The sequence below is a fragment of the Urtica dioica genome, chromosome 5 (genome assembly GCF_054948205.1).
Source record: "Urtica dioica subsp. dioica isolate 48M chromosome 5, U.dioica_male_clone48M_v1_H2, whole genome shotgun sequence".
Classification (NCBI taxonomy): domain Eukaryota; kingdom Viridiplantae; phylum Streptophyta; class Magnoliopsida; order Rosales; family Urticaceae; genus Urtica; species Urtica dioica.
Window position 1 is genome coordinate 12,291,698 of NC_142760.1, and position 23,308 is coordinate 12,315,005.

Here is a 23,308-nt window from a genome sequence, read left to right on the forward strand (position 1 = left end):
TGCGGATGCGATCATACCAGCACTAATGCACCGGATCCCATCAGAACTCCGAAGTTAAGCGTGCTTGGGCGAGAGTAGTACTAGGATGGGTGACCTCCTGGGAAGTCCTCGTGTTGCATCCCTCTTTTTTTGCGAATTATTTTTTTCGGAGGCCGAAACGATGGAATTTCACCAAAAATCGCTCCGAGGCTTGTTCAAATGCTCGTTTACGCTTACAATTCACCGGTGAAAGTCGAAATTCCGGACCGAGGGCGAAATTTACGATTTTACCCTTCCACCGTTCACCTTGTCGGAATTTCGCCGATTACTCTTCCCAAACCGTCCCAACGCGAAGATCGCGAAAAGTTATTAGGAATTCATATGTTTTATGTGATTTTTGGTGCACCGAAGACGTAGTTATGGTTTTTGGGAGTCGCGGCGTTGATTCTTATATAGATAATGCGCGCTAATGCTTGCGGATGCGATCATACCAGCACTAATGCACCGGATCCCATCAGAACTCCGAAGTTAAGCGTGCTTGGGCGAGAGTAGTACTAGGATGGGTGACCTCCTGGGAAGTCCTCGTGTTGCATCCCTCTTTTTTTGCGAATTATTTTTTTCGGAGGCCGAAACGATGGAATTTCACCAAAAATCGCTCCGAGTGTTGTTCAAATGCCCGTTTACGCTTACAATTCACCGGTGAAAGTCGAAATTCCGGACCGAGGGTGAAATTTACGATTTTACCCTTCCCCCGTTCACCTTGTCGGAATTTCGCGGATCACTCTTCCGAAACCGTCCCAACGCGAAGATCGCGAAAAGTTATTAGGAATTCATATATTTTATGTGATTTTTGGTGCACCGAAGACGTAGTTATGGCTTTTGGGAGTCGCGGCGTTGATTCTTATATAGATAATGCGCGCTAATGCTTGCGGATGGGATCATACCAGCACTAATGCACCGGATCCCATCAGAACTCCGAAGTTAAGCGTGCTTGGGCGAGAGTAGTACTAGGATGGGTGACCTCCTGGGAAGTCCTCGTGTTGCATCCCTCTTTTTTTGCGAATTATTTTTTTCGGAGGCCGAAACGATGGAATTTCACCAAAAATCGCTCCGAGCCTTGTTCAAATGCTCGTTTACGCTTACAATTTACCGGTGAAAGTCGAAATTCCGGACCGAGGGCGAAATTTACGATTTTACCCTTCCCCGTTCACGTTGTCGGAATTTCGCCGATCACTCTTCCGAAACCGTCCCAACGCGAAGATCGCGAAAAGTTATTAGGAATTCATATATTTTATGTGATTTTTGGTGCACCGAAGACGTAGTTATGGCTTTTGGGAGTCGCGGCGTTGATTCTTATATAGATAATGCGCGCTAATGCTTGCGGATGCGATCATACCAGCACTAATGCACCGGATCCCATCAGAACTCCGAAGTTAAGCGTGCTTGGGCGAGAGTAGTACTAGGATGGGTGACCTCCTGGGAAGTCCTCGTGTTGCATCCCTCTTTTTTTGCGAATTATTTTTTTCGGAGGCCGAAACGATGGAATTTCACCAAAAATCGCTCCGAGTCTTGTTCAAATGCCCGTTTACGCTTACAATTCCCCGGTGAAAGTCGAAATTCCGGACCGAAGGTGAAATTTACGATTTTACCCTTCCCCCGTTCACCTTGTCGGAATTTCGCGGATCACTCTTCCGAAACCGTCCCAACGCGAAGATCGCGAAAAGTTATTAGGAATTCATATATTTTATGTGATTTTTGGTGCACCGAAGACGTAGTTATGGCTTTTGGGAGTCGCGGCGTTGATTCTTATATAGATAATGCGCGCTAATGCTTGCGGATGCGATCATACTAGCACTAATGCACCGGATCCCATCAGAACTCCGAAGTTAAGCGTGCTTGGGCGAGAGTAGTACTAGGATGGGTGACCTCCTGGGAAGTCCTCGTGTTGCATCCCTCTTTTTTTGCGAATTATTTTTTTCGGAGGCCGAAACGATGGAATTTCACCAAAAATCGCTCCGAGCCTTGTTCAAATGCTCGTTTACGCTTACAATTCACCGGTGAAAGTCGAAATTCCGGACCGAGGGCGAAATTTACGATTTTACCCTTCCCCCGTTCACCTTGTCGGAATTTCGCCGATCACTCTTCCGAAACCGTCCCAACGCGAAGATCGCGAAAAGTTATTAGGAATTCATATATTTTATGTGATTTTTGGTGCACCGAAGACGTAGTTATGGCTTTTGGGAGTCGCGGCGTTGATTCTTATATAGATAATGCGCGCTAATGCTTGCGGATGCGATCATACTAGTACTAATGCACCGGATCCCATCAGAACTCCGAAGTTAAGCGTGCTTGGGCGAGAGTAGTACTAGGATGGGTGACCTCCTGGGAAGTCCTCGTGTTGCATCCCTCTTTTTTTGCGAATTATTTTTTTCGGAGGCCGAAACGATGGAATTTCACCAAAAATCGCTCCGAGCCTTGTTCAAATGCTCGTTTACGCTTACAATTCACCGGTGAAAGTCGAAATTCCGGACCGATTGCGAAATTTACGATTTTACCCTTCCCCCGTTCACCTTGTCGGAATTTCGCCGATCACTCTTCCGAAACCGTCCCAACGCGAAGATCGCGAAAAGTTATTAGGAATTCATATATTTTATGTGATTTTTGGTGCACCGAAGACGTAGTTATGGCTTTTGGGAGTCGCGGCGTTGATTCTTATATAGATAATGCGCGCTAATGCTTGCGGATGCGATCATACCAGCACTAATGCACCGGATCCCATCAGAACTCCGAAGTTAAGCGTGCTTGGGCGAGAGTAGTACTAGGATGGGTGACCTCCTGGGAAGTCCTCGTGTTGCATCCCTCTTTTTTTGCGAATTATTTTTTTCGGAGGCCGAAACGATGGAATTTCACCAAAAATCGCTCCGAGTGTTGTTCAAATGCCCGTTTACGCTTACAATTCAACGGTGAAAGTCGAAATTCCGGACCGAGGGTGAAATTTACGATTTTACCCTTCCCCCGTTCACCTTGTCGGAATTTCGCGGATCACTCTTCCGAAACCGTCCCAACGCGAAGATCGCGAAAAGTTATTAGGAATTCATATATTTTATGTGATTTTTGGTGCACCGAAGACGTAGTTATGGCTTTTGGGAGTCGCGGCGTTGATTCTTATATAGATAATGCGCGCTAATGCTTGCGGATGCGATCATACCAGCACTAATGCACCGGATCCCATCAGAACTCCGAAGTTAAGCGTGCTTGGGCGAGAGTAGTACTAGGATGGGTGACCTCCTGGGAAGTCCTCGTGTTGCATCCCTCTTTTTTTGCGAATTATTTTTTTCGGAGGCCGAAACGATGGAATTTCACCAAAAATCGCTCCGAGTCTTGTTCAAATGCCCGTTTACGCTTACAATTCCCCGGTGAAAGTCGAAATTCCGGACCGAAGGTGAAATTTACGATTTTACCCTTCCCCCGTTCACCTTGTCGGAATTTCGCCGATCACTCTTCCGAAACCGTCCCAACGCGAAGATCGCGAAAAGTTATTAGGAATTCATATATTTTATGTGATTTTTGGTGCACCGAAGACGTAGTTATGGCTTTTGGGAGTCGCGGCGTTGATTCTTATATAGATAATGCGCGCTAATGCTTGCGGATGCGATCATACTAGCACTAATGCACCGGATCCCATCAGAACTCCGAAGTTAAGCGTGCTTGGGCGAGAGTAGTACTAGGATGGGTGACCTCCTGGGAAGTCCTCGTGTTGCATCCCTCTTTTTTTGCGAATTATTTTTTTCGGAGGCCGAAACGATGGAATTTCACCAAAAATCGCTCCGAGCCTTGTTCAAATGCTCGTTTACGCTTACAATTCACCGGTGAAAGTCGAAATTCCGGACCGAGGGCGAAATTTACGATTTTACCCTTCCCCCGTTCACCTTGTCGGAATTTCGCCGATCACTCTTCCGAAACCGTCCCAACGCGAAGATCGCGAAAAGTTATTAGGAATTCATATATTTTATGTGATTTTTGGTGCACCGAAGACGTAGTTATGGCTTTTGGGAGTCGCGGCGTTGATTCTTATAAAGATAATGCGCGCTAATGCTTGCGGATGCGATCATACTAGTACTAATGCACCGGATCCCATCAGAACTCCGAAGTTAAGCGTGCTTGGGCGAGAGTAGTACTAGGATGGGTGACCTCTTGGGAAGTCCTCGTGTTGCATCCCTCTTTTTTTGCGAATTATTTTTTTCGGAGGCCGAAACGATGGAATTTCACCAAAAATCGCTCCGAGTGTTGTTCAAATGCCCGTTTACGCTTACAATTCACCGGTGAAAGTCGAAATTCCGGACCGAGGGTGAAATTTACGATTTTACCCTTCCCCCGTTCACCTTGTCGGAATTTCGCGGATCACTCTTCCGAAACTGTCCCAACGCGAAGATCGCGAAAAGTTATTAGGAATTCATATATTTTATGTGATTTTTGGTGCACCGAAGACGTAGTTATGGCTTTTGGGAGTCGCGGCGTTGATTCTTATATAGATAATGCGCGCTAATGCTTGCGGATGCGATCATACCAGCACTAATGCACCGTATCCCATCAGAACTCCGAAGTTAAGCGTGCTTGGGCGAGAGTAGTACTAGGATGGGTGACCTCCTGGGAAGTCCTCGTGTTGCATCCCTCTTTTTTTGCGAATTATTTTTTTCGGAGGCCGAAACGATGGAATTTCACCAAAAATCGCTCCGAGCCTTGTTCAAATGCTCGTTTACGCTTACAATTCACCGGTGATAGTCGAAATTCCGGACCGAGGGCGAAATTTACGATTTTACCCTTCCCCCGTTCACCTTGTCGGAATTTCGCCGATCACTCTTCCCAAACCGTCCCAACGCGAAGATCGCGAAAAGTTATTAGGAATTCATATATTTTATGTGATTTTTGGTGCACCGAAGACGTAGTTATGGCTTTTGGGAGTCGCGGCGATGATTCTTATATAGATAATGCGCGCTAATGCTTGCGGATGCGATCATACCAGCACTAATGCACCGGATCCCATCAGAACTCCGAAGTTAAGCGTGCTTGGGCGAGAGTAGTACTAGGATGGGTGACCTCCTGGGAAGTCCTCGTGTTGCATCCCTCTTTTTTTGCGAATTATTTTTTTCGGAGGCCGAAACGATGGAATTTCACCAAAAATCGCTCCGAGTGTTGTTCAAATGCCCGTTTACGCTTACAATTCACCGGTGAAAGTCGAAATTCCGGACCGAGGGTGAAATTTACGATTTTACCCTTCCCCCGTTCACCTTGTCGGAATTTCGCGGATCACTCTTCCGAAACCGTCCCAACGCGAAGATCGCGAAAAGTTATTAGGAATTCATATATTTTATGTGATTTTTGGTGCACCGAAGACGTAGTTATGGCTTTTGGGAGTCGCGGCGTTGATTCTTATATAGATAATGCGCGCTAATGCTTGCGGATGCGATCATACCAGCACTAATGCACCGGATCCCATCAGAACTCCGAAGTTAAGCGTGCTTGGGCGAGAGTAGTACTAGGATGGGTGACATCCTGGGAAGTCCTCGTGTTGCATCCCTCTTTTTTTGCGAATTATTTTTTTCGGAGCCCGAAACGATGGAATTTCACCAAAAATCGCTCCGAGTCTTGTTCAAATGCCCGTTTACGCTTACAATTCACCGGTGAAAGTCGAAATTCTGGACAGAGGGCGAAATTTACGATTTTACCCTTCCCTCGTTCACCTTGTCGGAATTTCGCCGATCACTCTTCCGAAACCGTCCCAACGCGAAGATCGCGAAAAGTTATTAGGAATTCATATATTTTATGTGATTTTTGGTGCACCGAAGACGTAGTTATGGCTTTTGGGAGTCGCGGCGTTGATTCTTATATAGATAATGCGCGTTAATGCTTGCGGATGCGATCATACCAGCACTAATGCACCGGATCCCATCAGAACTCCGAAGTTAAGCGTGCAGGGGCGAGAGTAGTACTAGGATGGGTGACCTCCTGGGAAGTCCTCGTGTTGCATCCCTCTTTTTTGAGAATTATTTTTTTCGGAGGCCGAAACGATGGAATTTCACCAAAAATCGCTCCGAGCCTTGTTCAAATGCTCGTTTACGCTTACAATTCACCGGTGAAAGTCGAAATTCCGGACCGAGGGCGAAATTTACGATTTTACCCTTCCCCCGCTCACCTTGTCGGAATTTCGCCGATCACTCTTCCCAAACCGTCCCAACGCGAAGATCGCGAAAAGTTATTAGGAATTCATATATTTTATGTGATTTTTGGTGCACCGAAGACGTAGTTATGGCTTTTGGGAGTCGCGGCGTTGATTCTTATATAGATAATGCGCGCTAATGCTTGCGGATGCGATCATACCAGCACTAATGCACCGGATCCCATCAGAACTCCGAAGTTAAGCGTGCTTGGGCGAGAGTAATACTAGGATGGGTGACCTCCTGGGAAGTCCTCGTGTTGCATCCCTCTTTTTTTGCGAATTATTTTTTTCGGAGGCCGAAACGATGGAATTTCACCAAAAATCGCTCCGAGCCTTGTTCAAATGCTCGTTTACGCTTACAATTCACCGGTGAAAGTCGAAATTCCGGACCGAGGGCGAAATTTACGATTTTACCCTTCCCCCGTTCACCTTGTCGGAATTTCGCCGATCACTCTTCCGAAACCGTCCCAACGCGAAGATCGCGAAAAGTTATTAGGAATTCATATATTTTATGTGATTTTTGGTGCACCGAAGACGTAGTTATGGCTTTTGGGAGTCGCGGCGTTGATTCTTATATAGATAATGCGCGCTAATGCTTGCGGATGCGATCATACTAGTACTAATGCACCGGATCCCATCAGAACTCCGAAGTTAAGCGTGCTTGGGCGAGAGTAGTACTAGGATGGGTGACCTCCTGGGAAGTCCTCGTGTTGCATCCCTCTTTTTTTGCGAATTATTTTTTTCGGAGGCCGAAACGATGGAATTTCACCAAAAATCGCTCCGAGTGTTGTTCAAATGCCCGTTTACGCTTACAATTCACCGGTGAAAGTCGAAATTCCGGACCGAGGGTGAAATTTACGATTTTACCCTTCCCCCGTTCACCTTGTCGGAATTTCGCGGATCACTCTTCCGAAACTGTCCCAACGCGAAGATCGCGAAAAGTTATTAGGAATTCATATATTTTATGTGATTTTTGGTGCACCGAAGACGTAGTTATGGCTTTTGGGAGTCGCGGCGTTGATTCTTATATAGATAATGCGCGCTAATGCTTGCGGATGCGATCATACCAGCACTAATGCACCGTATCCCATCAGAACTCCGAAGTTAAGCGTGCTTGGGCGAGAGTAGTACTAGGATGGGTGACCTCCTGGGAAGTCCTCGTGTTGCATCCCTCTTTTTTTGCGAATTATTTTTTTCGGAGGCCGAAACGATGGAATTTCACCAAAAATCGCTCCGAGCCTTGTTCAAATGCTCGTTTACGCTTACAATTCACCGGTGAAAGTCGAAATTCCGGACCGAGGGCGAAATTTACGATTTTACCCTTCCCCCGTTCACCTTGTCGGAATTTCGCCGATCACTCTTCCCAAACCGTCCCAACGCGAAGATCGCGAAAAGTTATTAGGAATTCATATATTTTATGTGATTTTTGGTGCACCGAAGACGTAGTTATGGCTTTTGGGAGTCGCGGCGTTGATTCTTATATAGATAATGCGCGCTAATGCTTGCGGATGCGATCATACCAGCACTAATGCACCGGATCCCATCAGAACTCCGAAGTTAAGCGTGCTTGGGCGAGAGTAGTACTAGGATGGGTGACCTCCTGGGAAGTCCTCGTGTTGCATCCCTCTTTTTTTGCGAATTATTTTTTTCGGAGGCCGAAACGATGGAATTTCACCAAAAATCGCTCCGAGTGTTGTTCAAATGCCCGTTTACGCTTACAATTCACCGGTGAAAGTCGAAATTCCCGACCGAGGGTGAAATTTACGATTTTACCCTTCCCCCGTTCACCTTGTCGGAATTTCGCGGATCACTCTTCCGAAACCGTCCCAACGCGAAGATCGCGAAAAGTTATTAGGAATTCATATATTTTATGTGATTTTTGGTGCACCGAAGACGTAGTTATGGCTTTTGGGAGTCGCGGCGTTGATTCTTATATAGATAATGCGCGCTAATGCTTGCGGATGCGATCATACCAGCACTAATGCACCGGATCCCATCAGAACTCCGAAGTTATGCGTGCTTGGGCGAGAGTAGTACTAGGATGGGTGACCTCCTGGGAAGTCCTCGTGTTGCATCCCTCTTTTTTTGCGAATTATTTTTTTCGGAGGCCGAAACGATGGAATTTCACCAAAAATCGCTCCGAGTCTTGTTCAAATGCCCGTTTACGCTTACAATTCACCGGTGAAAGTCGAAATTCCGGACCGAGGGTAAAATTTACGATTTTACCCTTCCCCCGTTCACCTTGTCGGAATTTCGCGGATCACTCTTCCGAAACCGTCCCAACGCGAAGATCGCGAAAAGTTATTAGGAATTCATATATTTTATGTGATTTTTGGTGCACCGAAGACGTAGTTATGGCTTTTGGGAGTCGCGGCGTTGATTCTTATATAGATAATGCGCGCTAATGCTTGCGGATGCGATCATACCAGCACTAATGCACCGGATCCCATCAGAACTCCGAAGTTAAGCGTGCTTGGGCGAGAGTAGTACTAGGATGGGTGACATCCTGGGAAGTCCTCGTGTTGCATCCCTCTTTTTTTGCGAATTATTTTTTTCGGAGCCCGAAACGATGGAATTTCACCAAAAATCGCTCCGAGTCTTGTTCAAATGCCCGTTTACGCTTACAATTCACCGGTGAAAGTCGAAATTCTGGACAGAGGGCGAAATTTACGATTTTACCCTTCCCTCGTTCACCTTGTCGGAATTTCGCCGATCACTCTTCCGAAACCGTCCCAACGCGAAGATCGCGAAAAGTTATTAGGAATTCATATATTTTATGTGATTTTTGGTGCACCGAAGACGTAGTTATGGCTTTTGGGAGTCGCGGCGTTGATTCTTATATAGATAATGCGCGTTAATGCTTGTGGATGCGATCATACCAGCACTAATGCACCGGATCCCATCAGAACTCCGAAGTTAAGCGTGCAGGGGCGAGAGTAGTACTAGGATGGGTGACCTCCTGGGAAGTCCTCGTGTTGCATCCCTCTTTTTTGAGAATTATTTTTTTCGGAGGCCGAAACGATGGAATTTCACCAAAAATCGCTCCGAGCCTTGTTCAAATGCTCGTTTACGCTTACAATTCACCGGTGAAAGTCGAAATTCCGGACCGAGGGCGAAATTTACGATTTTACCCTTCCCCCGTTCACCTTGTCGGAATTTCGCCGATCACTCTTCCCAAACCGTCCCAACGCGAAGATCGCGAAAAGTTATTAGGAATTCATATATTTTATGTGATTTTTGGTGCACCGAAGACGTAGTTATGGCTTTTGGGAGTCGCGGCGTTGATTCTTATATAGATAATGCGCGCTAATGCTTGCGGATGCGATCATACCAGCACTAATGCACCGGATCCCATCAGAACTCCGAAGTTAAGCGTGCTTGGGCGAGAGTAGTACTAGGATGGGTGACCTCCTGGGAAGTCCTCGTGTTGCATCCCTCTTTTTTTGCGAATTATTTTTTTCGGAGGCCGAAACGATGGAATTTCACCAAAAATCGCTCCGAGTGTTGTTCAAATGCCCGTTTACGCTTACAATTCACCGGTGAAAGTCGAAATTCCGGACCGAGGGTGAAATTTACGATTTTACCCTTCCCCCGTTCACCTTGTCGGAATTTCGCGGATCACTCTTCCGAAACCGTCCCAACGCGAAGATCGCGAAAAGTTATTAGGAATTCATATATTTTATGTGATTTTTGGTGCACCGAAGACGTAGTTATGGCTTTTGGGAGTCGCGGCGTTGATTCTTATATAGATAATGCGCGCTAATGCTTGCGGATGCGATCATACCAGCACTAATGCACCGGATCCCATCAGAACTCCGAAGTTATGCGTGCTTGGGCGAGAGTAGTACTAGGATGGGTGACCTCCTGGGAAGTCCTCGTGTTGCATCCCTCTTTTTTTGCGAATTATTTTTTTCGGAGGCCGAAACGATGGAATTTCACCAAAAATCGCTCCGAGTCTTGTTCAAATGCCCGTTTACGCTTACAATTCACCGGTGAAAGTCGAAATTCCGGACCGAGGGTAAAATTTACGATTTTACCCTTCCCCCGTTCACCTTGTCGGAATTTCGCGGATCACTCTTCCGAAACCGTCCCAACGCGAAGATCGCGAAAAGTTATTAGGAATTCATATATTTTATGTGATTTTTGGTGCACCGAAGACGTAGTTATGGCTTTTGGGAGTCGCGGCGTTGATTCTTATATAGATAATGCGCGCTAATGCTTGCGGATGCGATCATACCAGCACTAATGCACCGGATCCCATCAGAACTCCGAAGTTAAGCGTGCTTGGGCGAGAGTAGTACTAGGATGGGTGACATCCTGGGAAGTCCTCGTGTTGCATCCCTCTTTTTTTGCGAATTATTTTTTTCGGAGCCCGAAACGATGGAATTTCACCAAAAATCGCTCCGAGTCTTGTTCAAATGCCCGTTTACGCTTACAATTCACCGGTGAAAGTCGAAATTCTGGACAGAGGGCGAAATTTACGATTTTACCCTTCCCTCGTTCACCTTGTCGGAATTTCGCCGATCACTCTTCCGAAACCGTCCCAACGCGAAGATCGCGAAAAGTTATTAGGAATTCATATATTTTATGTGATTTTTGGTGCACCGAAGACGTAGTTATGGCTTTTGGGAGTCGCGGCGTTGATTCTTATATAGATAATGCGCGTTAATGCTTGTGGATGCGATCATACCAGCACTAATGCACCGGATCCCATCAGAACTCCGAAGTTAAGCGTGCAGGGGCGAGAGTAGTACTAGGATGGGTGACCTCCTGGGAAGTCCTCGTGTTGCATCCCTCTTTTTTGAGAATTATTTTTTTCGGAGGCCGAAACGATGGAATTTCACCAAAAATCGCTCCGAGCCTTGTTCAAATGCTCGTTTACGCTTACAATTCACCGGTGAAAGTCGAAATTCCGGACCGAGGGCGAAATTTACGATTTTACCCTTCCCCCGTTCACCTTGTCGGAATTTCGCCGATCACTCTTCCCAAACCGTCCCAACGCGAAGATCGCGAAAAGTTATTAGGAATTCATATATTTTATGTGATTTTTGGTGCACCGAAGACGTAGTTATGGCTTTTGGGAGTCGCGGCGTTGATTCTTATATAGATAATGCGCGCTAATGCTTGCGGATGCGATCATACCAGCACTAATGCACCGGATCCCATCAGAACTCCGAAGTTAAGCGTGCTTGGGCGAGAGTAGTACTAGGATGGGTGACCTCCTGGGAAGTCCTCGTGTTGCATCCCTCTTTTTTTGCGAATTATTTTTTTCGGAGGCCGAAACGATGGAATTTCACCAAAAATCGCTCCGAGTGTTGTTCAAATGCCCGTTTACGCTTACAATTCACCGGTGAAAGTCGAAATTCCGGACCGAGGGTGAAATTTACGATTTTACCCTTCCCCCGTTCACCTTGTCGGAATTTCGCGGATCACTCTTCCGAAACCGTCCCAACGCGAAGATCGCGAAAAGTTATTAGGAATTCATATATTTTATGTGATTTTTGGTGCACCGAAGACGTAGTTATGGCTTTTGGGAGTCGCGGCGTTGATTCTTATATAGATAATGCGCGCTAATGCTTGCGGATGCGATCATACCAGCACTAATGCACCGGATCCCATCAGAACTCCGAAGTTATGCGTGCTTGGGCGAGAGTAGTACTAGGATGGGTGACCTCCTGGGAAGTCCTCGTGTTGCATCCCTCTTTTTTTGCGAATTATTTTTTTCGGAGGCCGAAACGATGGAATTTCACCAAAAATCGCTCCGAGTCTTGTTCAAATGCCCGTTTACGCTTACAATTCACCGGTGAAAGTCGAAATTCCGGACCGAGGGTAAAATTTACGATTTTACCCTTCCCCCGTTCACCTTGTCGGAATTTCGCGGATCACTCTTCCGAAACCGTCCCAACGCGAAGATCGCGAAAAGTTATTAGGAATTCATATATTTTATGTGATTTTTGGTGCACCGAAGACGTAGTTATGGCTTTTGGGAGTCGCGGCGTTGATTCTTATATAGATAATGCGCGCTAATGCTTGCGGATGCGATCATACCAGCACTAATGCACCGGATCCCATCAGAACTCCGAAGTTAAGCGTGCTTGGGCGAGAGTAGTACTAGGATGGGTGACATCCTGGGAAGTCCTCGTGTTGCATCCCTCTTTTTTTGCGAATTATTTTTTTCGGAGCCCGAAACGATGGAATTTCACCAAAAATCGCTCCGAGTCTTGTTCAAATGCCCGTTTACGCTTACAATTCACCGGTGAAAGTCGAAATTCTGGACAGAGGGCGAAATTTACGATTTTACCCTTCCCTCGTTCACCTTGTCGGAATTTCGCCGATCACTCTTCCGAAACCGTCCCAACGCGAAGATCGCGAAAAGTTATTAGGAATTCATATATTTTATGTGATTTTTGGTGCACCGAAGACGTAGTTATGGCTTTTGGGAGTCGCGGCGTTGATTCTTATATAGATAATGCGCGTTAATGCTTGTGGATGCGATCATACCAGCACTAATGCACCGGATCCCATCAGAACTCCGAAGTTAAGCGTGCAGGGGCGAGAGTAGTACTAGGATGGGTGACCTCCTGGGAAGTCCTCGTGTTGCATCCCTCTTTTTTTAGAATTATTTTTTTCGGAGGCCGAAACGATGGAATTTCACCAAAAATCGCTCCGAGCCTTGTTCAAATGCTCGTTTACGCTTACAATTCACCGGTGAAAGTCGAAATTCCGGACCGAGGGCGAAATTTACGATTTTACCCTTCCCCCGTTCACCTTGTCGGAATTTCGCCGATCACTCTTCCCAAACCGTCCCAACGCGAAGATCGCGAAAAGTTATTAGGAATTCATATATTTTATGTGATTTTTGGTGCACCGAAGACGTAGTTATGGCTTTTGGGAGTCGCGGCGTTGATTCTTATATAGATAATGCGCGCTAATGCTTGCGGATGCGATCATACCAGCACTAATGCACCGGATCCCATCAGAACTCCGAAGTTAAGCGTGCTTGGGCGAGAGTAGTACTAGGATGGGTGACCTCCTGGGAAGTCCTCGTGTTGCATCCCTCTTTTTTTGCGAATTATTTTTTTCGGAGGCCGAAACGATGGAATTTCACCAAAAATCGCTCCGAGTGTTGTTCAAATGCCCGTTTACGCTTACAATTCACCGGTGAAAGTCGAAATTCCGGACCGAGGGTGAAATTTACGATTTTACCCTTCCCCCGTTCACCTTGTCGGAATTTCGCGGATCACTCTTCCGAAACCGTCCCAACGCGAAGATCGCGAAAAGTTATTAGGAATTCATATATTTTATGTGATTTTTGGTGCACCGAAGACGTAGTTATGGCTTTTGGGAGTCGCGGCGTTGATTCTTATATAGATAATGCGCGCTAATGCTTGCGGATGCGATCATACCAGCACTAATGCACCGGATCCCATCAGAACTCCGAAGTTATGCGTGCTTGGGCGAGAGTAGTACTAGGATGGGTGACCTCCTGGGAAGTCCTCGTGTTGCATCCCTCTTTTTTTGCGAATTATTTTTTTCGGAGGCCGAAACGATGGAATTTCACCAAAAATCGCTCCGAGTCTTGTTCAAATGCCCGTTTACGCTTACAATTCACCGGTGAAAGTCGAAATTCCGGACCGAGGGTAAAATTTACGATTTTACCCTTCCCCCGTTCACCTTGTCGGAATTTCGCGGATCACTCTTCCGAAACCGTCCCAACGCGAAGATCGCGAAAAGTTATTAGGAATTCATATATTTTATGTGATTTTTGGTGCACCGAAGACGTAGTTATGGCTTTTGGGAGTCGCGGCGTTGATTCTTATATAGATAATGCGCGCTAATGCTTGCGGATGCGATCATACCAGCACTAATGCACCGGATCCCATCAGAACTCCGAAGTTAAGCGTGCTTGGGCGAGAGTAGTACTAGGATGGGTGACATCCGGGGAAGTCCTCGTGTTGCATCCCTCTTTTTTTGCGAATTATTTTTTTCGGAGGCCGAAACGATGGAATTTCACCAAAAATCGCTCCGAGTCTTGTTCAAATGCCCGTTTACGCTTACAATTCACCGGTGAAAGTCGAAATTCCGGACCAAGGGTGAAATTTACGATTTTACCCTTCCCCCGTTCACCTTGTCGGAATTTCGCGGATCACTCTTCCGAAACCGTCCCAACGCGAAGATCGCGAAAAGTTATTAGGAATTCATATATTTTATGTGATTTTTGGTGCACCGAAGACGTAGTTATGGCTTTTGGGAGTCGCGGCGTTGATTCTTATATAGATAATGCGCGCTAATGCTTGCGGATGCGATCATACCAGCACTAATGCACCGGATCCCATCAGAACTCCGAAGTTAAGCGTGCTTGGGCGAGAGTAGTACTAGGATGGGTGACCTCCTGGGAAGTCCTCGTGTTGCATCCCTCTTTTTTTGCGAATTATTTTTTTCGGAGGCCGAAACGATGGAATTTCACCAAAAATCGCTCCGAGTCTTGTTCAAATGCCCGTTTACGCTTACAATTCACCGGTGAAAGTCGAAATTCCGGACCGAGGGTGAAATTTACGATTTTACCCTTCCCCCGTTCACCTTGTCGGAATTTCGCGGATCACTCTTCCGAAACCGTCCCAACGCGAAGATCGCGAAAAGTTATTAGGAATTCATATATTTTATGTGATTTTTGGTGCACCGAAGACGTAGTTATGGCTTTTGGGAGTCGCGGCGTTGATTCTTATATAGATAATGCGCGCTAATGCTTGCGGATGCGATCATACCAGCACTAATGCACCGGATCCCATCAGAACTCCGAAGTTATGCGTGCTTGGGCGAGAGTAGTACTAGGATGGGTGACCTCCTGGGAAGTCCTCGTGTTGCATCCCTCTTTTTTTGCGAATTATTTTTTTCGGAGGCCGAAACGATGGAATTTCACCAAAAATCGCTCCGAGTCTTGTTCAAATGCCCGTTTACGCTTACAATTCACCGGTGAAAGTCGAAATTCCGGACCGAGGGTAAAATTTACGATTTTACCCTTCCCCCGTTCACCTTGTCGGAATTTCGCGGATCACTCTTCCGAAACCGTCCCAACGCGAAGATCGCGAAAAGTTATTAGGAATTCATATATTTTATGTGATTTTTGGTGCACCGAAGACGTAGTTATGGCTTTTGGGAGTCGCGGCGTTGATTCTTATATAGATAATGCGCGCTAATGCTTGCGGATGCGATCATACCAGCACTAATGCACCGGATCCCATCAGAACTCCGAAGTTAAGCGTGCTTGGGCGAGAGTAGTACTAGGATGGGTGACATCCTGGGAAGTCCTCGTGTTGCATCCCTCTTTTTTTGCGAATTATTTTTTTCGGAGCCCGAAACGATGGAATTTCACCAAAAATCGCTCCGAGTCTTGTTCAAATGCCCGTTTACGCTTACAATTCACCGGTGAAAGTCGAAATTCTGGACAGAGGGCGAAATTTACGATTTTACCCTTCCCTCGTTCACCTTGTCGGAATTTCGCCGATCACTCTTCCGAAACCGTCCCAACGCGAAGATCGCGAAAAGTTATTAGGAATTCATATATTTTATGTGATTTTTGGTGCACCGAAGACGTAGTTATGGCTTTTGGGAGTCGCGGCGTTGATTCTTATATAGATAATGCGCGTTAATGCTTGTGGATGCGATCATACCAGCACTAATGCACCGGATCCCATCAGAACTCCGAAGTTAAGCGTGCAGGGGCGAGAGTAGTACTAGGATGGGTGACCTCCTGGGAAGTCCTCGTGTTGCATCCCTCTTTTTTGAGAATTATTTTTTTCGGAGGCCGAAACGATGGAATTTCACCAAAAATCGCTCCGAGCCTTGTTCAAATGCTCGTTTACGCTTACAATTCACCGGTGAAAGTCGAAATTCCGGACCGAGGGCGAAATTTACGATTTTACCCTTCCCCCGTTCACCTTGTCGGAATTTCGCCGATCACTCTTCCCAAACCGTCCCAACGCGAAGATCGCGAAAAGTTATTAGGAATTCATATATTTTATGTGATTTTTGGTGCACCGAAGACGTAGTTATGGCTTTTGGGAGTCGCGGCGTTGATTCTTATATAGATAATGCGCGCTAATGCTTGCGGATGCGATCATACCAGCACTAATGCACCGGATCCCATCAGAACTCCGAAGTTAAGCGTGCTTGGGCGAGAGTAGTACTAGGATGGGTGACCTCCTGGGAAGTCCTCGTGTTGCATCCCTCTTTTTTTGCGAATTATTTTTTTCGGAGGCCGAAACGATGGAATTTCACCAAAAATCGCTCCGAGTGTTGTTCAAATGCCCGTTTACGCTTACAATTCACCGGTGAAAGTCGAAATTCCGGACCGAGGGTGAAATTTACGATTTTACCCTTCCCCCGTTCACCTTGTCGGAATTTCGCGGATCACTCTTCCGAAACCGTCCCAACGCGAAGATCGCGAAAAGTTATTAGGAATTCATATATTTTATGTGATTTTTGGTGCACCGAAGACGTAGTTATGGCTTTTGGGAGTCGCGGCGTTGATTCTTATATAGATAATGCGCGCTAATGCTTGCGGATGCGATCATACCAGCACTAATGCACCGGATCCCATCAGAACTCCGAAGTTATGCGTGCTTGGGCGAGAGTAGTACTAGGATGGGTGACCTCCTGGGAAGTCCTCGTGTTGCATCCCTCTTTTTTTGCGAATTATTTTTTTCGGAGGCCGAAACGATGGAATTTCACCAAAAATCGCTCCGAGTCTTGTTCAAATGCCCGTTTACGCTTACAATTCACCGGTGAAAGTCGAAATTCCGGACCGAGGGTAAAATTTACGATTTTACCCTTCCCCCGTTCACCTTGTCGGAATTTCGCGGATCACTCTTCCGAAACCGTCCCAACGCGAAGATCGCGAAAAGTTATTAGGAATTCATATATTTTATGTGATTTTTGGTGCACCGAAGACGTAGTTATGGCTTTTGGGAGTCGCGGCGTTGATTCTTATATAGATAATGCGCGCTAATGCTTGCGGATGCGATCATACCAGCACTAATGCACCGGATCCCATCAGAACTCCGAAGTTAAGCGTGCTTGGGCGAGAGTAGTACTAGGATGGGTGACATCCTGGGAAGTCCTCGTGTTGCATCCCTCTTTTTTTGCGAATTATTTTTTTCGGAGGCCGAAACGATGGAATTTCACCAAAAATCGCTCCGAGTCTTGTTCAAATGCCCGTTTACGCTTACAATTCACCGGTGAAAGTCGAAATTCCGGACCGAGGGTGAAATTTACGATTTTACCCTTCCCCCGTTCACCTTGTCGGAATTTCGCGGATCACTCTTCCGAAACCGTCCCAACGCGAAGATCGCGAAAAGTTATTAGGAATTCATATATTTTATGTGATTTTTGGTGCACCGAAGACGTAGTTATGGCTTTTGGGAGTCGCGGCGTTGATTCTTATATAGATAATGCGCGCTAATGCTTGCGGATGCGATCATACCAGCACTAATGCACCGGATCCCATCAGAACTCCGAAGTTAAGCGTGCTTGGGCGAGAGTAGTACTAGGATGGGTGACCTCCTGGGAAGTCCTCGTGTTGCATCCCTCTTTTTTTGCGAATTATTTTTTTCGGAGGCCGAAACGATGGAATTTCACCAAAAATCGCTCCGAGTCTTGTTCAAATGCCCGTTTACGCTTACAATTCCCCGGTGAAAGTCGAAATTCCGGACCGAAGGTGAAATTTACGATTTTACCCTTCCCCCGTTCACCTTGTCGGAATTTCGCCGATCACTCTTCCGAAACCGTCCCAACGCGAAGATCGCGAAAAGTTATTAGGAATTCATATATTTTATGTGATTTTTGGTGCACCGAAGACGTAGTTATGGCTTTTGGGAGTCGCGGCGTTGATTCTTATATAGATAATGCGCGCTAATGCTTGCGGATGCGATCATACTAGCACTAATGCACCGGATCCCATCAGAACTCCGAAGTTAAGCGTGCTTGGGCGAGAGTAGTACTAGGATGGGTGACCTCCTGGGAAGTCCTCGTGTTGCATCCCTCTTTTTTTGCGAATTATTTTTTTCGGAGGCCGAAACGATGGAATTTCACCAAAAATCGCTCCGAGCCTTGTTCAAATGCTCGTTTACGCTTACAATTCACCGGTGAAAGTCGAAATTCCGGACCGAGGGCGAAATTTACGATTTTACCCTTCCCCCGTTCACCTTGTCGGAATTTCGCCGATCACTCTTCCGAAACCGTCCCAACGCGAAGATCGCGAAAAGTTATTAGGAATTCATATATTTTATGTGATTTTTGGTGCACCGAAGACGTAGTTATGGCTTTTGGGAGTCGCGGCGTTGATTCTTATATAGATAATGCGCGCTAATGCTTGCGGATGCGATCGTACTAGTACTAATGCACCGGATCCCATCAGAACTCCGAAGTTAAGCGTGCTTGGGCGAGAGTAGTACTAGGATGGGTGACCTCCTGGGAAGTCCTCGTGTTGCATCCCTCTTTTTTTGCGAATTATTTTTTTCGGAGGCCGAAACGATGGAATTTCACCAAAAATCGCTCCGAGTGTTGTTCAAATGCCCGTTTACGCTTACAATTCACCGGTGAAAGTCGAAATTCCGGACCGAGGGTGAAATTTACGATTTTACCCTTCCCCCGTTCACCTTGTCGGAATTTCGCGGATCACTCTTCCGAAACTGTCCCAACGCGAAGATCGCGAAAAGTTATTAGGAATTCATATATTTTATGTGATTTTTGGTGCACCGAAGACGTAGTTATGGCTTTTGGGAGTCGCGGCGTTGATTCTTATATAGATAATGCACGCTAATGCTTGCGGATGCGATCATACCAGCACTAATGCACCGTATCCCATCAGAACTCCGAAGTTAAGCGTGCTTGGGCGAGAGTAGTACTAGGATGGGTGACCTCCTGGGAAGTCCTCGTGTTGCATCCCTCTTTTTTTGCGAATTATTTTTTTCGGAGGCCGAAACGATGGAATTTCACCAAAAATCGCTCCGAGTGTTGTTCAAATGCCCGTTTACGCTTACAATTCACCGGTGAAAGTCGAAATTCCGGACCGAGGGTGAAATTTACGATTTTACCCTTCCCCCGTTCACCTTGTCGGAATTTCGCGGATCACTCTTCCGAAACCGTCCCAACGCGAAGATCGCGAAAAGTTATTAGGAATTCATATATTTTATGTGATTTTTGGTGCACCGAAGACGTAGTTATGGCTTTTGGGAGTCGCGGCGTTGATTCTTATATAGATAATGCGCGCTAATGCTTGCGGATGCGATCATACCAGCACTAATGCACCGGATCCCATCAGAACTCCGAAGTTATGCGTGCTTGGGCGAGAGTAGTACTAGGATGGGTGACCTCCTGGGAAGTCCTCGTGTTGCATCCCTCTTTTTTTGCGAATTATTTTTTTCGGAGGCCGAAACGATGGAATTTCACCAAAAATCGCTCCGAGTCTTGTTCAAATGCCCGTTTACGCTTACAATTCACCGGTGAAAGTCGAAATTCCGGACCGAGGGTAAAATTTACGATTTTACCCTTCCCCCGTTCACCTTGTCGGAATTTCGCGGATCACTCTTCCGAAACCGTCCCAACGCGAAGATCGCGAAAAGTTATTAGGAATTCATATATTTTATGTGATTTTTGGTGCACCGAAGACGTAGTTATGGCTTTTGGGAGTCGCGGCGTTGATTCTTATATAGATAATGCGCGCTAATGCTTGCGGATGCGATCATACCAGCACTAATGCACCGGATCCCATCAGAACTCCGAAGTTAAGCGTGCTTGGGCGAGAGTAGTACTAGGATGGGTGACATCCTGGGAAGTCCTCGTGTTGCATCCCTCTTTTTTTGCGAATTATTTTTTTCGGAGCCCGAAACGATGAAATTTCACCAAAAATCGCTCCGAGTCTTGTTCAAATGCCCGTTTACGCTTACAATTCACCGGTGAAAGTCGAAATTCTGGACAGAGGGCGAAATTTACGATTTTACCCTTCCCTCGTTCACCTTGTCGGAATTTCGCCGATCACTCTTCCGAAACCGTCCCAACGCGAAGATCGCGAAAAGTTATTAGGAATTCATATATTTTATGTGATTTTTGGTGCACCGAAGACGTAGTTATGGCTTTTGGGAGTCGCGGCGTTGATTCTTATATAGATAATGCGCGCTAATGCTTGCGGATGCGATCATACCAGCACTAATGCACCGGATCCCATCAGAACTCCGAAGTTAAGCGTGCTTGGGCGAGAGTAGTACTAGGATGGGTGACATCCTGGGAAGTCCTCGTGTTGCATCCCTCTTTTTTTGCGAATTATTTTTTTCGGAGCCCGAAACGATGGAATTTCACCAAAAATCGCTCCGAGTCTTGTTCAAATGCCCGTTTACGCTTACAATTCACCGGTGAAAGTCGAAATTCTGGACAGAGGGCGAAATTTACGATTTTACCCTTCCCTCGTTCACCTTGTCGGAATTTCGCCGATCACTCTTCCGAAACCGTCCCAACGCGAAGATCGCGAAAAGTTATTAGGAATTCATATATTTTATGTGATTTTTGGTGCACCGAAGACGTAGTTATGGCTTTTGGGAGTCGCGGCGTTGATTCTTATATAGATAATGCGCGTTAATGCTTGCGGATGCGATCATACCAGCACTAATGCACCGGATCCCATCAGAACTCCGAAGTTAAGCGTGCAGGGGCGAGAGTAGTACTAGGATGGGTGACCTCCTGGGAAGTCCTCGTGTTGCATCCCTCTTTTTTGAGAATTATTTTTTTCGGAGGCCGAAACGATGGAATTTCACCAAAAATCGCTCCGAGTCTTGTTCAAATGCCCGTTTACGCTTACAATTCACCGGTGAAAGTCGAAATTCCGGACCGAGGGCGAAATTTACGATTTTACCCTTCCCCCGTTCACCTTGTCGGAATTTCGCCGATCACTCTTCCGAAACCGTCCCAACGCGAAGATTGCGAAAAGTTATTAGGAATTCATATATTTTATGTGATTTTTGGTGCACCGAAAACGTAGTTATGGCTTTTGGGAGTCGCGGCGTTGATTCTTATATAGATAATGCGCGCTAATGCTTGCGGATGCGATCATACTAGCACTAATGCACCGGATCCCATCAGAACTCCGAAGTTAAGCGTGCTTGGGCGAGAGTAGTACTAGGATGGGTGACCTCCTGGGAAGTCCTCGTGTTGCATCCCTCTTTTTTTGCGAATTATTTTTTTCGGAGGCCGAAACGATGGAATTTCACCAAAAATCGCTCCGAGTGTTGTTCAAATGCCCGTTTACGCTTACAATTCACCGGTGAAAGTCGAAATTCCGGACCGAGGGTGAAATTTACGATTTTACCCTTCCCCCGTTCACCTTGTCGGAATTTCGCGGATCACTCTTCCGAAACTGTCCCAACGCGAAGATCGCGAAAAGTTATTAGGAATTCATATATTTTATGTGATTTTTGGTGCACCGAAGACGTAGTTATGGCTTTTGGGAGTCGCGGCGTTGATTCTTATATAGATAATGCGCGCTAATGCTTGCGGATGCGATCATACCAGCACTAATGCACCGGATCCCATCAGAACTCCGAAGTTAAGCGTGCTTGGGCGAGAGTAGTACTAGGATGGGTGACCTCCTGGGAAGTCCTCGTGTTGCATCCCTCTTTTTTTGCGAATTATTTTTTTCGGAGGCCGAAACGATGGAATTTCACCAAAAATCGCTCCGAGTCTTGTTCAAATGCCCGTTTACGCTTACAATTCCCCGGTGAAAGTCGAAATTCCGGACCGAAGGTGAAATTTACGATTTTACCCTTCTCCCGTTCACCTTGTCGGAATTTCGCCGATCACTCTTCCGAAACCGTCCCAACGCGAAGATCGCGAAAAGTTATTAGGAATTCATATATTTTATGTGATTTTTGGTGCACCGAAGACGTAGTTATGGCTTTTGGGAGTCGCGGCGTTGATTCTTATATAGATAATGCGCGCTAATGCTTGCGGATGCGATCATACCAGCACTAATGCACCGGATCCCATCAGAACTCCGAAGTTATGCGTGCTTGGGCGAGAGTAGTACTAGGATGGGTGACCTCCTGGGAAGTCCTCGTGTTGCATCCCTCTTTTTTTGCGAATTATTTTTTTCGGAGGCCGAAACGATGGAATTTCACCAAAAATCGCTCCGAGTCTTGTTCAAATGCCCGTTTACGCTTACAATTCACCGGTGAAAGTCGAAATTCCGGACCGAGGGCGAAATTTACGATTTTACCCTTCCCCCGTTCACCTTGTCGGAATTTCGCCGATCACTCTTCCGAAACCGTCCCAACGCGAAGATCGCGAAAAGTTATTAGGAATTCATATATTTTATGTGATTTTTGGTGCACCGAAGACGTAGTTATGGCTTTTGGGAGTCGCGGCGTTGATTCTTATATAGATAATGCGCGCTAATGCTTGCGGATGCGATCATACCAGCACTAATGCACCGGATCCCATCAGAACTCCGAAGTTAAGCGTGCTTGGGCGAGAGTAGTACTAGGATGGGTGACATCCTGGGAAGTCCTCGTGTTGCATCCCTCTTTTTTTGCGAATTATTTTTTTCGGAGCCCGAAACGATGGAATTTCACCAAAAATCGCTCCGAGTCTTGTTCAAATGCCCGTTTACGCTTACAATTCACCGGTGAAAGTCGAAATTCTGGACAGAGGGCGAAATTTACGATTTTACCCTTCCCTCGTTCACCTTGTCGGAATTTCGCCGATCACTCTTCCGAAACCGTCCCAACGCGAAGATCGCGAAAAGTTATTAGGAATTCATATATTTTATGTGATTTTTGGTGCACCGAAGACGTAGTTATGGCTTTTGGGAGTCGCGGCGTTGATTCTTATATAGATAATGCGCGCTAATGCTTGCGGATGCGATCATACCAGCACTAATGCACCGGATCCCATCAGAACTCCGAAGTTAAGCGTGCTTGGGCGAGAGTAGTACTAGGATGGGTGACATCCTGGGAAGTCCTCGTGTTGCATCCCTCTTTTTTTGCGAATTATTTTTTTCGGAGCCCGAAACGATGGAATTTCACCAAAAATCGCTCCGAGTCTTGTTCAAATGCCCGTTTACGC

The 23,308-nt window shown here is 46.4% G+C and overlaps 52 non-coding genes across 52 annotated transcripts; all 52 read left to right on the forward strand.

Annotated features, from left to right (window-relative positions):
- Window positions 1-3: 3 nt before the first annotated feature.
- On the forward strand, window positions 4-122 carry LOC149396542 (5S ribosomal RNA). The gene has a single exon (XR_016299422.1). It is a non-coding gene; the product is annotated as a 5S ribosomal RNA (ribosomal RNA).
- Window positions 123-456: 334 nt separating this feature from the next.
- Window positions 457-575, forward strand: LOC149396543 (5S ribosomal RNA). The gene has a single exon (XR_016299423.1). It is a non-coding gene; the product is annotated as a 5S ribosomal RNA (ribosomal RNA).
- A 334-nt stretch (window positions 576-909) lies between these two features.
- Window positions 910-1,028, forward strand: LOC149396544 (5S ribosomal RNA). Its single transcript, XR_016298629.1, has one exon. It is a non-coding gene; the product is annotated as a 5S ribosomal RNA (ribosomal RNA).
- A 333-nt stretch (window positions 1,029-1,361) lies between these two features.
- Window positions 1,362-1,480, forward strand: LOC149396545 (5S ribosomal RNA). Its single transcript, XR_016299424.1, has one exon. It is a non-coding gene; the product is annotated as a 5S ribosomal RNA (ribosomal RNA).
- A 334-nt stretch (window positions 1,481-1,814) lies between these two features.
- Window positions 1,815-1,933, forward strand: LOC149396546 (5S ribosomal RNA). Its single transcript, XR_016297873.1, has one exon. It is a non-coding gene; the product is annotated as a 5S ribosomal RNA (ribosomal RNA).
- Window positions 1,934-2,267: 334 nt separating this feature from the next.
- On the forward strand, window positions 2,268-2,386 carry LOC149396547 (5S ribosomal RNA). The gene has a single exon (XR_016298348.1). It is a non-coding gene; the product is annotated as a 5S ribosomal RNA (ribosomal RNA).
- Window positions 2,387-2,720: 334 nt separating this feature from the next.
- On the forward strand, window positions 2,721-2,839 carry LOC149396548 (5S ribosomal RNA). The gene has a single exon (XR_016299425.1). It is a non-coding gene; the product is annotated as a 5S ribosomal RNA (ribosomal RNA).
- A 334-nt stretch (window positions 2,840-3,173) lies between these two features.
- Window positions 3,174-3,292, forward strand: LOC149396549 (5S ribosomal RNA). Its single transcript, XR_016299426.1, has one exon. It is a non-coding gene; the product is annotated as a 5S ribosomal RNA (ribosomal RNA).
- Window positions 3,293-3,626: 334 nt separating this feature from the next.
- On the forward strand, window positions 3,627-3,745 carry LOC149396550 (5S ribosomal RNA). The gene has a single exon (XR_016297874.1). It is a non-coding gene; the product is annotated as a 5S ribosomal RNA (ribosomal RNA).
- A 334-nt stretch (window positions 3,746-4,079) lies between these two features.
- On the forward strand, window positions 4,080-4,198 carry LOC149396551 (5S ribosomal RNA). Its single transcript, XR_016298432.1, has one exon. It is a non-coding gene; the product is annotated as a 5S ribosomal RNA (ribosomal RNA).
- A 334-nt stretch (window positions 4,199-4,532) lies between these two features.
- On the forward strand, window positions 4,533-4,651 carry LOC149396552 (5S ribosomal RNA). Its single transcript, XR_016298634.1, has one exon. It is a non-coding gene; the product is annotated as a 5S ribosomal RNA (ribosomal RNA).
- Window positions 4,652-4,985: 334 nt separating this feature from the next.
- Window positions 4,986-5,104, forward strand: LOC149396553 (5S ribosomal RNA). The gene has a single exon (XR_016299428.1). It is a non-coding gene; the product is annotated as a 5S ribosomal RNA (ribosomal RNA).
- A 334-nt stretch (window positions 5,105-5,438) lies between these two features.
- LOC149396554 (5S ribosomal RNA) lies at window positions 5,439-5,557 on the forward strand. Its single transcript, XR_016298614.1, has one exon. It is a non-coding gene; the product is annotated as a 5S ribosomal RNA (ribosomal RNA).
- Window positions 5,558-5,891: 334 nt separating this feature from the next.
- LOC149396555 (5S ribosomal RNA) lies at window positions 5,892-6,010 on the forward strand. Its single transcript, XR_016297901.1, has one exon. It is a non-coding gene; the product is annotated as a 5S ribosomal RNA (ribosomal RNA).
- Window positions 6,011-6,343: 333 nt separating this feature from the next.
- Window positions 6,344-6,462, forward strand: LOC149396556 (5S ribosomal RNA). The gene has a single exon (XR_016298285.1). It is a non-coding gene; the product is annotated as a 5S ribosomal RNA (ribosomal RNA).
- Window positions 6,463-6,796: 334 nt separating this feature from the next.
- On the forward strand, window positions 6,797-6,915 carry LOC149396557 (5S ribosomal RNA). The gene has a single exon (XR_016298349.1). It is a non-coding gene; the product is annotated as a 5S ribosomal RNA (ribosomal RNA).
- Window positions 6,916-7,249: 334 nt separating this feature from the next.
- LOC149396558 (5S ribosomal RNA) lies at window positions 7,250-7,368 on the forward strand. The gene has a single exon (XR_016298635.1). It is a non-coding gene; the product is annotated as a 5S ribosomal RNA (ribosomal RNA).
- Window positions 7,369-7,702: 334 nt separating this feature from the next.
- Window positions 7,703-7,821, forward strand: LOC149396559 (5S ribosomal RNA). Its single transcript, XR_016299429.1, has one exon. It is a non-coding gene; the product is annotated as a 5S ribosomal RNA (ribosomal RNA).
- A 334-nt stretch (window positions 7,822-8,155) lies between these two features.
- Window positions 8,156-8,274, forward strand: LOC149396560 (5S ribosomal RNA). The gene has a single exon (XR_016298492.1). It is a non-coding gene; the product is annotated as a 5S ribosomal RNA (ribosomal RNA).
- A 334-nt stretch (window positions 8,275-8,608) lies between these two features.
- On the forward strand, window positions 8,609-8,727 carry LOC149396561 (5S ribosomal RNA). The gene has a single exon (XR_016298615.1). It is a non-coding gene; the product is annotated as a 5S ribosomal RNA (ribosomal RNA).
- A 334-nt stretch (window positions 8,728-9,061) lies between these two features.
- LOC149396562 (5S ribosomal RNA) lies at window positions 9,062-9,180 on the forward strand. The gene has a single exon (XR_016297902.1). It is a non-coding gene; the product is annotated as a 5S ribosomal RNA (ribosomal RNA).
- Window positions 9,181-9,513: 333 nt separating this feature from the next.
- LOC149396563 (5S ribosomal RNA) lies at window positions 9,514-9,632 on the forward strand. Its single transcript, XR_016299430.1, has one exon. It is a non-coding gene; the product is annotated as a 5S ribosomal RNA (ribosomal RNA).
- A 334-nt stretch (window positions 9,633-9,966) lies between these two features.
- Window positions 9,967-10,085, forward strand: LOC149396564 (5S ribosomal RNA). Its single transcript, XR_016298493.1, has one exon. It is a non-coding gene; the product is annotated as a 5S ribosomal RNA (ribosomal RNA).
- Window positions 10,086-10,419: 334 nt separating this feature from the next.
- Window positions 10,420-10,538, forward strand: LOC149396565 (5S ribosomal RNA). Its single transcript, XR_016298616.1, has one exon. It is a non-coding gene; the product is annotated as a 5S ribosomal RNA (ribosomal RNA).
- Window positions 10,539-10,872: 334 nt separating this feature from the next.
- Window positions 10,873-10,991, forward strand: LOC149396566 (5S ribosomal RNA). The gene has a single exon (XR_016297903.1). It is a non-coding gene; the product is annotated as a 5S ribosomal RNA (ribosomal RNA).
- Window positions 10,992-11,324: 333 nt separating this feature from the next.
- LOC149396567 (5S ribosomal RNA) lies at window positions 11,325-11,443 on the forward strand. Its single transcript, XR_016299431.1, has one exon. It is a non-coding gene; the product is annotated as a 5S ribosomal RNA (ribosomal RNA).
- Window positions 11,444-11,777: 334 nt separating this feature from the next.
- On the forward strand, window positions 11,778-11,896 carry LOC149396568 (5S ribosomal RNA). The gene has a single exon (XR_016298494.1). It is a non-coding gene; the product is annotated as a 5S ribosomal RNA (ribosomal RNA).
- Window positions 11,897-12,230: 334 nt separating this feature from the next.
- Window positions 12,231-12,349, forward strand: LOC149396569 (5S ribosomal RNA). Its single transcript, XR_016298617.1, has one exon. It is a non-coding gene; the product is annotated as a 5S ribosomal RNA (ribosomal RNA).
- Window positions 12,350-12,683: 334 nt separating this feature from the next.
- Window positions 12,684-12,802, forward strand: LOC149396570 (5S ribosomal RNA). The gene has a single exon (XR_016297904.1). It is a non-coding gene; the product is annotated as a 5S ribosomal RNA (ribosomal RNA).
- Window positions 12,803-13,135: 333 nt separating this feature from the next.
- Window positions 13,136-13,254, forward strand: LOC149396571 (5S ribosomal RNA). Its single transcript, XR_016299432.1, has one exon. It is a non-coding gene; the product is annotated as a 5S ribosomal RNA (ribosomal RNA).
- A 334-nt stretch (window positions 13,255-13,588) lies between these two features.
- LOC149396572 (5S ribosomal RNA) lies at window positions 13,589-13,707 on the forward strand. The gene has a single exon (XR_016298495.1). It is a non-coding gene; the product is annotated as a 5S ribosomal RNA (ribosomal RNA).
- Window positions 13,708-14,041: 334 nt separating this feature from the next.
- Window positions 14,042-14,160, forward strand: LOC149396573 (5S ribosomal RNA). The gene has a single exon (XR_016298953.1). It is a non-coding gene; the product is annotated as a 5S ribosomal RNA (ribosomal RNA).
- Window positions 14,161-14,494: 334 nt separating this feature from the next.
- Window positions 14,495-14,613, forward strand: LOC149396574 (5S ribosomal RNA). Its single transcript, XR_016299433.1, has one exon. It is a non-coding gene; the product is annotated as a 5S ribosomal RNA (ribosomal RNA).
- A 334-nt stretch (window positions 14,614-14,947) lies between these two features.
- On the forward strand, window positions 14,948-15,066 carry LOC149396575 (5S ribosomal RNA). The gene has a single exon (XR_016298496.1). It is a non-coding gene; the product is annotated as a 5S ribosomal RNA (ribosomal RNA).
- Window positions 15,067-15,400: 334 nt separating this feature from the next.
- Window positions 15,401-15,519, forward strand: LOC149396576 (5S ribosomal RNA). The gene has a single exon (XR_016298618.1). It is a non-coding gene; the product is annotated as a 5S ribosomal RNA (ribosomal RNA).
- A 334-nt stretch (window positions 15,520-15,853) lies between these two features.
- LOC149396577 (5S ribosomal RNA) lies at window positions 15,854-15,972 on the forward strand. The gene has a single exon (XR_016297905.1). It is a non-coding gene; the product is annotated as a 5S ribosomal RNA (ribosomal RNA).
- Window positions 15,973-16,305: 333 nt separating this feature from the next.
- Window positions 16,306-16,424, forward strand: LOC149396578 (5S ribosomal RNA). Its single transcript, XR_016299434.1, has one exon. It is a non-coding gene; the product is annotated as a 5S ribosomal RNA (ribosomal RNA).
- Window positions 16,425-16,758: 334 nt separating this feature from the next.
- Window positions 16,759-16,877, forward strand: LOC149396579 (5S ribosomal RNA). Its single transcript, XR_016298498.1, has one exon. It is a non-coding gene; the product is annotated as a 5S ribosomal RNA (ribosomal RNA).
- A 334-nt stretch (window positions 16,878-17,211) lies between these two features.
- LOC149396580 (5S ribosomal RNA) lies at window positions 17,212-17,330 on the forward strand. Its single transcript, XR_016298620.1, has one exon. It is a non-coding gene; the product is annotated as a 5S ribosomal RNA (ribosomal RNA).
- Window positions 17,331-17,664: 334 nt separating this feature from the next.
- LOC149396581 (5S ribosomal RNA) lies at window positions 17,665-17,783 on the forward strand. Its single transcript, XR_016299435.1, has one exon. It is a non-coding gene; the product is annotated as a 5S ribosomal RNA (ribosomal RNA).
- A 334-nt stretch (window positions 17,784-18,117) lies between these two features.
- Window positions 18,118-18,236, forward strand: LOC149396582 (5S ribosomal RNA). Its single transcript, XR_016297875.1, has one exon. It is a non-coding gene; the product is annotated as a 5S ribosomal RNA (ribosomal RNA).
- A 334-nt stretch (window positions 18,237-18,570) lies between these two features.
- On the forward strand, window positions 18,571-18,689 carry LOC149396583 (5S ribosomal RNA). The gene has a single exon (XR_016298895.1). It is a non-coding gene; the product is annotated as a 5S ribosomal RNA (ribosomal RNA).
- Window positions 18,690-19,023: 334 nt separating this feature from the next.
- On the forward strand, window positions 19,024-19,142 carry LOC149396584 (5S ribosomal RNA). Its single transcript, XR_016298636.1, has one exon. It is a non-coding gene; the product is annotated as a 5S ribosomal RNA (ribosomal RNA).
- A 334-nt stretch (window positions 19,143-19,476) lies between these two features.
- Window positions 19,477-19,595, forward strand: LOC149396585 (5S ribosomal RNA). Its single transcript, XR_016298499.1, has one exon. It is a non-coding gene; the product is annotated as a 5S ribosomal RNA (ribosomal RNA).
- A 334-nt stretch (window positions 19,596-19,929) lies between these two features.
- On the forward strand, window positions 19,930-20,048 carry LOC149396586 (5S ribosomal RNA). Its single transcript, XR_016298621.1, has one exon. It is a non-coding gene; the product is annotated as a 5S ribosomal RNA (ribosomal RNA).
- Window positions 20,049-20,382: 334 nt separating this feature from the next.
- Window positions 20,383-20,501, forward strand: LOC149396587 (5S ribosomal RNA). Its single transcript, XR_016298622.1, has one exon. It is a non-coding gene; the product is annotated as a 5S ribosomal RNA (ribosomal RNA).
- Window positions 20,502-20,835: 334 nt separating this feature from the next.
- On the forward strand, window positions 20,836-20,954 carry LOC149396588 (5S ribosomal RNA). Its single transcript, XR_016297906.1, has one exon. It is a non-coding gene; the product is annotated as a 5S ribosomal RNA (ribosomal RNA).
- Window positions 20,955-21,287: 333 nt separating this feature from the next.
- On the forward strand, window positions 21,288-21,406 carry LOC149396589 (5S ribosomal RNA). The gene has a single exon (XR_016297876.1). It is a non-coding gene; the product is annotated as a 5S ribosomal RNA (ribosomal RNA).
- A 334-nt stretch (window positions 21,407-21,740) lies between these two features.
- On the forward strand, window positions 21,741-21,859 carry LOC149396590 (5S ribosomal RNA). Its single transcript, XR_016299436.1, has one exon. It is a non-coding gene; the product is annotated as a 5S ribosomal RNA (ribosomal RNA).
- A 334-nt stretch (window positions 21,860-22,193) lies between these two features.
- LOC149396591 (5S ribosomal RNA) lies at window positions 22,194-22,312 on the forward strand. The gene has a single exon (XR_016298500.1). It is a non-coding gene; the product is annotated as a 5S ribosomal RNA (ribosomal RNA).
- A 334-nt stretch (window positions 22,313-22,646) lies between these two features.
- Window positions 22,647-22,765, forward strand: LOC149396592 (5S ribosomal RNA). The gene has a single exon (XR_016298623.1). It is a non-coding gene; the product is annotated as a 5S ribosomal RNA (ribosomal RNA).
- Window positions 22,766-23,099: 334 nt separating this feature from the next.
- Window positions 23,100-23,218, forward strand: LOC149396593 (5S ribosomal RNA). Its single transcript, XR_016298624.1, has one exon. It is a non-coding gene; the product is annotated as a 5S ribosomal RNA (ribosomal RNA).
- Window positions 23,219-23,308: the final 90 nt, after the last annotated feature.